Genomic DNA, 11,154 nt, shown 5'->3' on the forward strand with positions numbered 1-11,154 from the left:
TTTCTACTCACAATTGCGGGAGAGCCAGCCTTTTTTCTTATCACTGGAACGAGAAAATTACGCGTTGCATATGTTCTGCACACGTTCAAAGTGCAGTGCCCTGCTCAGGGGAAGGAAATCATATTTAGAGATCTTATCATCTATGCTTCGTGCGGTGTAAGGTGCTTGAAATCTTCGACGCGCTATCAGAATAGCTCACCCCCGCCATCCTTTCATTTTATTTAGTGTTCCAGTTTCTCAGATCATTAACGAATAGGAACAGAGCGATACGAACTTTGCTTATATTGCCAAAGAAGTGGGGGGCAAGTAGTACCAACAAATAACCAGCTGCGGCTGTGGCCTTGTGAAGCACTACCGTATAATGATCTGAACACTTCACGCGCGGTTATTTTTTCAGCAAGACACTCACACGCGAATATTTCTCCACCTTCACATTCAGCGTTGCTTCAATCTGAGAACACCCAATTGATGACTCAGACGAGCATCGAAACGAAAGTATAGCGTATGTTGGAACGGTACAGAGACGACAAGGCTTGGGGCGATTCTGTCTGAGAAAGGCAATACGCCGTTAACAGCTAAGAAGGAGGAATGAATTCAGGGGCTGTCACCAGAGGCGCTATATACAGCCACTCTTCGGCGGCATTAGAATGGAACCAATCAGTTGAAAGGCACTTCCTAGGAGCTTCCCGCTGCGGCCTGATCAGAAAGCCAGTGCGGCAGCCGTATTGTTATTGTAATCGCAGAATGAAAGAGGGACCCGCCGCTTGCGAGGAGCAAGAGAAGTCTGCCGGACAGAGCAAAAACGGTAAAGATAAAAGGAAGCGAGCCTTCTCTGGTCTCGTCGCGCGAGGGAAGAGAGAAGGGGGCTCACCTCACGACCTGAAAAGAGACGAGGTATTGAATGAGTCGAGTCAGTGGAGCGCGAAACGAGAGAAGGGTTAACAAACGCGAAAAGAAAGGAGTGAGAGTAGGAGAAAGGAAAGAAAGTAACGCTCGAACGTGCCGCGGATGAGAAGGAGGCCTCTCTGCCTTCATCGCCCCGTCGTCAGAGTTTGACGGGCAAAATATAAAAGTATACCTTGGGATCTGCTATCAGAGAGGAAAAGAAGTGCAGGACTGGAGACAGGAACGACAAGAGGAAAAGGAGGAGGGTAACAAAGGACCGCGGAGAGAAGAGCCAATTATGACCTAATTACGAGCTTGTGTGAGATTCTCATTTATTGCTCCGGCCATAAAGAGGGCTCTCTTATTAAGCTCGCCTCCCTTCGTCTTTATAGGCCATACTGTGTCACGGAGAGCTTTGAACGATGGAAGGAAGAAAAAGAAGGGTAGTCAGCTAGACAGATGAGAGATCAGAGAAGCGCCGAGGCAAAACAGCAATGCGGCCATCGCGAACCTGGTTGACGACGGGAGAGGAGGGACCGATCAATACGTGAAGCGCCGGACGGTGGGAGCGAGATGGGGGGTTTCTTCAGAACACCGCTTATTAATTGCGCTTTCCTGTGTCGGCTTTCAATTTCAGGCCTGGGCTTGAGCTGAGCGGATCCTGACAGCTATCTGCGACCAGAAGATACGGTGTCCATCCGCATCCTGTCACGGGCCAGTGAAAGGAGGAATACAATGGCACACGGCGAGACAGAAGTAGCACATAACGAACAGCGACACATATCGAAGAATCAATAAGAACATTACAGATGCCCACCGAAATTACGACCTAGTGGAAGCTAGTGCGTACAAGCGAGAGCAGAAGACGCATGACAACGGTATACAATATAAGCAAGCTCTGTACCGAATGCGACGTCGTGCAGTCGGAATTGTATATTCGGATACCCCTTATGAAAATGAACTTTGCGAGTCTAATGTGCAACTAATGCACACCTAATGTGTCATTAGATTGACATTAGACCTGCAAAGCCTAATGTCCTTTAGCATCACGTGTGCATCAGACACTCAAATGACAATATGCACCAGAATTTCTGATGACAGAAGTACGCAGATTTTCCAATGCGTATCCTAATGCCAAACCACATTACAGCTAAGAAATATATATTAAGCATTCATCACCACTAAAAATTAAATATTCTAGTACTAATCGTAACAATTGCGAGGATTTTACATCCCAAAACCACGATACGACAGTGGCGTAGCCAGGGGATGGCACATCGGGCCCGTGCCCCAACCACCCTCCCCCTCCCCCTCCCCACCCCTCGAAAGTTTTTTTGTCATGGCATACAGAGCCCAAAATGACATTCGACCACATCTGCCTGCCCGGCCCCCACTTCAGATCAAGGAGGCGCACGTCCCCCCCCCCCCAAAAAAAAAAAACAATTTCTGCCTACGCCCCTGCGATACGATTATGAGGCACGTCGTAGTGGAGGGCTCCGAAAATTTCGACCACTTGGGATTCTTTAACATGCACCTTAATCTAATTCAATTTCTTACAGATCTCAACATTCACGTTTTGTCTTTGAGAAATCTCAAACGCCAAACAGTTTGTATTGCAATAAATATTTCAATCATGTTTCAGTAGGAGATATAACATTGAGCACTAATAAGCATTGAGCACCTCAAGCACAAATAATAATAATAATAATAATAATAATAATAATAATAATAATAATAATAATAATAATAATAATAATAATAATAATAATGCTGGGATATTCCGTGCCAAAGCACGATGTGGAGGCACGCTCTAATAGGGCATTCCGGATTAATTTCGACCGCCTTGGGCGGATAAAACTTCAATATATATATATATATATATATATATATATATATATATATATATATATATATATATATATATATATATATATATATATATATATATATATTGAAGTTTTATCCGCCGGATATATTGAAGCGTTTACTAATTAACTAATTTTCATAGTGTTGCTCGCGTGCGGTGATGCGATACCCCGAACAGTTACACAGAAGTGTAGGTTTTCCATTTGCCCGGAGGATGGGGGGTTGGATTAATAGAACTGCAGTGCACTGTAATAGAACTGCGGACACTGAGGGAAGCATGAGAGATGAATTAGTCGGATCGTTGCAGTCAGAATTTGGAAGTGTATCATCAGCTACACGTTTTCAACAAAATACGCCTGGGAGCAGTGGCTACCAACGTAGCCTCCCCCACCCCCCACCCCATTCTTCATTCCCCGTCGGCAAGTTCCGGCGAGCGGGTACAGGGGGTGGGGGTGGGGGGGGCGCCCATGCCTTTCATCCCGCAGCTGACGCTTCTGTTTCCTGTTACGCAGAGAAAGTAGAGGAATGGGCACCTGGTCAGATACACCCTTTCTCTTTTATTGTGCAGGAATGCATGCTATTCATACCTATCGACACACGTGCAAAGCCTCCAACCCTGAAACAAATCTGTGTTCGGCGCTTGTAGTACGCAAAAGCATTGCCTTTGAGATCTGTACTAGGGTGGTTAGAATCCAGCCACCATCTTGCAGGGACTCAGTGATGACCGTCGCCTCGAGCGTGAGCAAAACTTTCTCTAATATGCCAAGAACAAAAGTATAGTTTGAAACTAAATACAAACAGTGATCAAATAGTGCAACCACACCTAAACTTGTGTGCAAAGCCATAAATACATTTAATTTTCAATACAAAAATTTCCTGTATGATAACACGACACTGCTGCCACCTATATTTCTTTTAGTCGAGCCTGTTAGTCGGCAGTTGCAACAGGCCTCGTTGTACTACAGGTGCTTCCCGCGAGCACATGTGCTCCGCAGTGACATATTTACCGTGTTGATAGATATTGTGTGCGTTTATTGTGTGCTTATCGTACTTGACATTCGTCGACTGGATATTTTGCGCGTTTCGGAACGTCCTCCCGCAAGTGGGGGATGATGCATCGTCGTTCGTCGCCACTCGGAACAGCCTCATCGGACGCGCAGCTTTGTCTCCGCGCTCATAAGTGCTTTCTTGCTTCGTTTATCGATTACTCACGTTAATCGCGTGATTCAATATCGAGTGTACCTCCAAGACAATCCACTTCCCAGTGTTGTGACAAGCGGCGACCGCGGTTGTACGGGAGCGGAAGCGTGAGCCTTTTGACGAGCGACTGTGAAGAATGCAAAGCCAGTGCCAAACTTCGGTAAGTTGAAGAAAGTCGCTGAACTAAGTAACTTGGTTATTCATTGCGTGGTGCTGTTGTGCAGGAACCGATAGCCCGGGCGGCGTGTTGGCACAGCGAGGATAATGAACGAGAGACCCGATAGACAGGTATGTTTGGTGCTTTGAGCGCACTTGTATTTACATCACCGTAAAAGCCGGTCGCCGATTGCGTTGATTACATGTTTGAAGGATGCGCGTTGCGGCTGCGCGATCCTATCCTTCGATCATGCAAGCCTCGTGTCATTGCGCTTTTATTCCTTGGATGTTTACTGCACGAGATCATCGCTTGAGAGTATTTATACAATCCTTTGTCGCCGTGAAGAAGTGTCTGCCTTTAAACATACGGGTCGTCCCTTAGCGTTTTCACGGTGGTGATACGAGAGGAGTTGACCAAACTCGGTAATAATGCGCAAAAGTGTCGCAACAGTGCGCACGTAGATAGAAAAACACACGGCCCTGTCACGCACACGCGATGATGGATATGTTTTTGTGGTTGCGTTCCCGAGTCCTTTTGTCGGAAATCCATGTAATTGCTCCGTGGTTAGGATTTCAACGTAGCTGCATCATAAATGTTTTAAGGGAGCTCACTTGAAGTAAATGTATTTGAGTGAATTACGTTATGTACTGGTACTAAGTGTACACTCCAACAGCTGCGTGCTTCATTTGAAGAAGCACATGTTTATATGAAATAATGTTAGTAGAAGAATATGTAAATTCGATTAAGTTAAGCTAACTCATGCCACTCTTTGGTGCAGTATTTGTGTTTGAGAAAAGTGCGTGAACTTCTTTTCTGCCATTATATATTTTTTCTTTGCTGCTGGAAGCACACCAGCTTCTCCATCACGAATAATTTAGACTGTGCTCATGTTGTGAGAATGTTGCTTGATTGTGGGTTGGTTTAAGTCATTGTATTTTCACGCTTTCCTTTTTACATCAGCATGGTACCGATATTGCCCTCTTATTGTATGAGGATGCATAACCAAGGTGTAGTATTCAGTGATTTAGTATTTATTTAGCTTTGTAAGGTCATGAATTAAAAGAAAGAGATCTAAATTCTTATATATTCATATGTTTCCAGAAGTTCTCAGAAAGTTGCAGAACGTATTGGTTTTGTGAAGGGCTTACATAACTAAAAAAAATCAGATAGCTCAAGTGAACAAGACACGCTAAATGTGAATTCGCTTTAGAGTACCAAAAATGTGTTTCCTAAATGGACGCAATACGTATGTATGGCTTGTTCCCACCTTGCACCATGCGCTCATGCACCACCCACTCTTTGCAAATGTTTTTGTCATGTGGATCACCCATATGCATGTTCTGGGTCATGCTTATTACGTACATGTGTGAATGTTGGACATGCAGTGCCACTCTTTCGATAGTCTGCAAGAAGTGGCTAGTCCACTAATACCTGTTCTGATTGTGCCCTGATCCCTTCTTTCAAGGATCAACTTTTTAATGTATCGATATACACTTGCCTGAAGACATGTTTGGTGCTCGCTGTGTGTGGTAGGGTTTGTTTTGTGTGAAAATAATCTTTTGTGGTATCTGTCATGTATGGATCAGCGATGACAGCTGTTCACGGCACCGACACAGAGGACAGATTGCAGTGCAAGATAGGAGCGGTCTTCCTGCAAGCCCAGACAAGCCATATTGAGTGGTAGGAATCTCTTTTATCACTACAATGGGACAGTTTTGACACGTAGCACATATTGAAATATAGCATATACTGGCCCTTGGCTTAGGTGTGGGAAACCTACTTCCTGCAATTTAGTGCAGTGCATATTATTTAGTTTGTATCCGTTGAACATGAAGCATAGAATATTTTGTATTATTTAGTTTGTAATCCTTGAACATGGAATGACGCCAGAGCCAACGTTTTGACACTTGAAGTTGTCTTCATGAAGGGAGCAACTGGTGCTTCTTGACGTTGCTGTCTTGACGAAGGCAAGTCTACTTGTGAAAAGTTGGCTGCAGCGACATAACCTCTTTGAGGACGTTTTGTCTCTTCAAGCGTCCTCCATCTTCCACCGAACATCTGTTTTGTTTTGGATTGCCATGAAACTGTGCGGGGAAATCTTACTTATAATCATGTTGTTATGTGTATTGTTGCGATGCTAGCTTTTACCTTCAGAATTTTCGAGGGCAATTGCAAAATAACATTGAGAAAGAAATGAAATCTGAAGCCACAATAGACAATGCAAGAAGTTTGTAGCGCTGATATAGGTTTTCATGCTCCCCATTGGTTGCAGGAAGGTAGCATCTTGAAAAATCCTAAAATTTTGTCAGTTTTCTGTGTAAATCACAGAAATGAAAAAGAAGACAGTGTCATAATTATGGAACTCTGTTTGCTAACTATAAAATACAAGTATTGCATTGTTCAAGAAATCAGTGGATTTCTAGTGATTTTTTTTTTTTTTGCCATGTAGTTTGGAGCAGAGTGAGAAAACTTTAAAAAAAAATGTTATCAAGGGTTGATATCTGGCCTTCATGGTAAGACATCCTTAGGTTTAGCATAGAGACCTGTGAAGATGGCACAAGAAGGAGAAACATGCACAGGTGCTAAATTTCAACAATTACTTATTTGCACGTGGATCACACTTACTTATGCATTGAACAAAAAGAAAACAAAAACTCAGGCATGGACAGGCACAGCTGCACGAAAGAAAAATTGTTCTTTCTTGTTAAAGATAGTGATGGCACACTAACACAATCTCAGCTAACATTAATAATAGTTGCTGATTCAATGATCAATGTAGTAGTTTGTCAATGTGCCTATGCACAATGAAACTCTCATCAAAGTGTAAAGCAAAGTTGTGCTCCAATGTGTAGCTGACCAGTCATCGCTGCCTTTCTTTACGTTGTTTCAGCGTTCCCTGAGCCTTTTTTTTTGAGACACTACCTCATTTGCCCTACATAACGCTTACCACATGATAGGGGTATCTGGTAAACGGCGCCTTCTTTGCAGGGCACGTAATGTGTCCTGTGATTCTTAATGCAGCCAGGCGTCCTTGTGAGTATCTGGGTTGCTGCTTTTGCTTAGCTTAGAATCCTGATTTGAGGCCATGAGCACAATGTTGATGTTTACCCAAGCACCAACCGTTTTTATGTTGACAGATATCCTGTGCAAATATGGCATAGTGGCAAAAATTCGTCGTCCATCAAGATTAGTCTTTTTTTTTTGCCTGGCAAATGCAAGGTGGTTTTCTGAGTAGGGCTTCTGCAACCGGTACAGAAACAGGGGCAGGATATCCTGCTGGCATCCGGTGAGTTCTTGAAATTAAGGCTCATTCAAAAGAAATGGGAACAGGATTTTTTAGTGCAATATACAAGCACAGGGGTTCTAATATATGAGGATGACTACCTCTTTCTTTAGATTACACAAAGGTTCTGTCGAATCTGAAGCCACTAACATTGTAACACTTGCACGTGATTACTTACACCCAATGGTGCTTACCCTCGAGCATCGGGCGAGTATTGTACTATCAGGTTCCTGAATGTACGATTTAATATGCATAAAAACTGCATGTGCTAGTCATACGAACTGAGGGGAAACAAGCCATTCTTACCTTTTAGTTCCTCCCACTAAATAATGGTAAAAAGGTGCATTGTCTGACACTGCCTCGATAACGCCTTAAAAAGTCCTGTTCCCATTTCTTGTGGACGAGCCTTAATTATATCCTGCTTGTGGATGCAAGCAGGATATCCTGCTCCCCTTTCTGTACTGGTTGCAGAAGCCCTACTCAGAAAACCACCTTACAGTTGCTAGGCCAAAACAACGCCGAATCTTGATCGCCGAAATATGTTTCTGCTATGCCACATCTGCACAGGATATCCGACAGCATAACATGGTTGGTGCTAAGACAAACATCAGCGTTGTGATCCCGGTTTCAAATAAGCATACTAAACTATGCAAAAGCACCAATCCATGCAGTTGCTCAAAGGAGGCTTGGCTGGAATAAGAATCGCAGGACACGTACGTTACATGCTTTGCAAAGAAGGCATCGTTTATGAGATACCCCTATTATGGGTAAGCATTATCTAGGGAAAATGGGCCATTGTCTCAAAGGAAGGCTCAGGGAACACTGCAACAATGCAAAAAGAGGCAGCAGTTGCCGGTTAGCCACACAGTGATAACACTATACTGTACATTGGATTGATTATTGAATCAGCAACTATTCATTATCTTTGCCAAGATTGTGTTAGTGTGCCGTCACTATATTTAAAAAACAAAGAACTATTTTTTCCTGGATGCAGCTGTGCCTGCACATGCCTGAGGTTTTCTTTCCTTAAAATTATAAATATGTATGATCTGAGTCCAAATAAATTACTTGAAAGTTAGCACCTTTGTGTGTCCCTCCTCGTCCTGCCTTCACATGTCTCTATGATAAGTATTAACGTTTCAGTATTATGTGTAACCACAAGTTCTTGCATAGATGACGTCATCTACAGGCATTGACAAACAGCAAAAGGAGGCAATGAAACATATATTCTACCGCTATGTTATGAACTGATGCAACATTGAAAATTGACTTTCATGCAAAGCTGTAGGCCACACTTTCATAGCGTATTCCATTGCTCTATTTTTCTATGTTGTGGGCCTTAATAGTCCCTGTTCTGACCTTACTGCTATGTACAGGTTTATGGTGTTTTTATAGGTTGTGGTGCAACCATGTTTTAAGCAATGTCGTGCAACATGGGAGTACCCATTTCCTTCTAACAAAGCATTGTTGTCAGATGATCGATAAGCCTGAGAGTTTGATAATCTGAATCGGAGATAGCCTTCATTAGAAGGCATCGGATACTCATATGTTTCATCACATTTTTGGAACATTATCACCCACAATCTATAAAGATACCAGGAATCTGTGTATATCGCACAGTTCACGACACAGGTTGAGGCCTACCACAGAAAGAGAAGTGTAATGCACTGTGTGATGGTGCCTTGAATAACCTTGTTTGACAGGGAGCTTTAATTGTCGAATGAATTCATACTATTGTGGAAGGGTGTACATTTTAGCAATACTTGTAACTGGGCATTTTGGTACATACTCAGGAGGGAACAGGAGCGCGAGCTAATACACGGACAATGCTCCTCTCTTCTTTCTGTGTCGGTGTCTTAGCTCGTGATCCTCTTTCCCCCTGGGTGTACGTTTGATTATTCCATTTTGCTGTTTGCACATGCACTGTAGATGATGTTATCTCTGTGCGAACACTTGGGTTCAGATGATATTTTAAGCGTCTGCGTGATTTCTAAAAAAGGTTAGTTTTGAGTTTAGCTCTGCTATGTGCTCTTTCCTTGAGTAGCTGTGCTATCCTGTCAAGATGTTCAACAAGTACCGACGCACTCCAATGTGGATTCTTCTGTTTTTCTAAAAGACAAGTGATCAATTTCATAACTATGCAATATTTGCTAGCTAACATTGTAAATGAGCTAATACACGGACAATGCTCCTCTCTTCTTTCTGTGTCGGTGTCTTAGCTCGTGATCCTCTTTCCCCCTGGGTGTACGTTTGATTATTCCATTTTGCTGTTTGCACATGCACTGTAGATGATGTTATCTCTGTGCGAACACTTGGGTTCAGATGATATTTTAAGCGTCTGCGTGATTTCTAAAAAAGGTTAGTTTTTGAGTTTAGCTCTGCTATGTGCTCTTTCCTTGAGTAGCTGTGCTATCCTGTCAAGATGTTCAACAAGTACCGACGCACTCCAATGTGGATTCTTCTGTTTTCTAAAAGACAAGTGATCAATTTCATAACTATGCAATATTTGCTAGCTAACATTGTAAATGTGTACTTTAAAGCATGGAACCGGGAAAAAATATTTCCATTTTCATAAAACTTTTGTCGCCTCTTCAAGGTGCATAATGAACGTACCTTTAGCTATCGAATAATATGCAAAAGTCACCAGGGGTAATAATACAAAAATGCTTTGGCTCGCTTTCCCTAATGCCTTGTTTTCAAATTTTTTGTAGAAATGACCCATAACTTGTTACAGCATGCATATCGGTAAAATATATTGTAGGTTCTTACAGAACCCACCATTTCATCATTCTTTTCACTAGAATTTAGCATTTCTCTAGCTGTTTTACCAAGACTCAGCTCCACATTCCACTTTTCTATTGCTCAGATTCACCTTGCACAAGCTGAGCATGAGCTACAAGTTGTTCTGTGATAGTTTTGTTTAAAACAAAGGAGGTGGAATAGGCTCACTGATGCATGCAGCAGTCATGCATGGAGTACCATTTGAGATGCGAAAGGACGTTATTATGAAATGTTACATCAAAGAAGCTAACAGAGCTAATTGGTCTGTCTATAATAGCTGGCCAATCTACGAAACCACAGCCCTCTGAAGTGATATATAGTGGTTTGTTTTCTTATGTTTTGATCAAAGCAGCATGAAGCCAAGGCTATGTAGTTGGACATTGATACAGATGGATTATTCAGTTAAAATGGTAAAAATTATACCACTGTTCTGAAAAAAAGGCATTAATCATAAATTGCAACATCTGTTCACATGCTGCCCTAAGCTGTATGCTTCAGTGCCAAGCTAATATTACACTCTCTCTTGCAGGTTTCAAATACAGCAACTGTACCACCACGACAGTGCAGCACAAGAGACCCTATCGTCAGAGCTGAGTCAGAAATTAAATAGAAAAGCGCTTTCTTCTGAAATCTTTCGCCTGGTCTTATTTCGTTTGTTTGTGATTGCAAAAGAGCTCTTTCGTAGGAAATACAAAATTTAACTAGCCCCATTTATTGTCCTATAGAAACTAAATAGGTTGACAATTTAGCGCTCGTTTACAAATGCATGTATCATAGACCTGCAAGATTATTGACTGGCTTTGAAAGACTGTTACGTGTAAGAACAATGGTGATCTAGTCATTGCTCGAAATGGTCTGCTGGCGTTTATGTGACAATCGTCTAAAGCTACACACTTTTGTATTGTTAACCACAAAAATATTTATTGACCTGTGTGCAGCAAACATGCTGTTGCTGGCATAAGGCCAAGGTCTGCAATATGGT

At 42.4% G+C, this 11,154-nt stretch overlaps 1 long non-coding RNA gene across 1 annotated transcript; it reads left to right on the forward strand.

The window, feature by feature from the left end:
* The first annotated feature begins 4,003 nt into the window (after nucleotides 1–4,003).
* On the forward strand, nucleotides 4,004–10,802 carry LOC119378215 (uncharacterized). Its single transcript, XR_005180957.2, has 4 exons — nucleotides 4,004–4,111; nucleotides 4,176–4,239; nucleotides 5,695–5,788; nucleotides 10,702–10,802. It is a non-coding gene; the product is annotated as an uncharacterized LOC119378215 (long non-coding RNA).
* The last annotated feature ends 352 nt before the right edge of the window (nucleotides 10,803–11,154 follow it).

Source organism: Rhipicephalus sanguineus, unplaced genomic scaffold, assembly GCF_013339695.2.
Source record: "Rhipicephalus sanguineus isolate Rsan-2018 unplaced genomic scaffold, BIME_Rsan_1.4 Seq738, whole genome shotgun sequence".
Classification (NCBI taxonomy): Eukaryota; Metazoa; Arthropoda; class Arachnida; order Ixodida; family Ixodidae; genus Rhipicephalus; species Rhipicephalus sanguineus.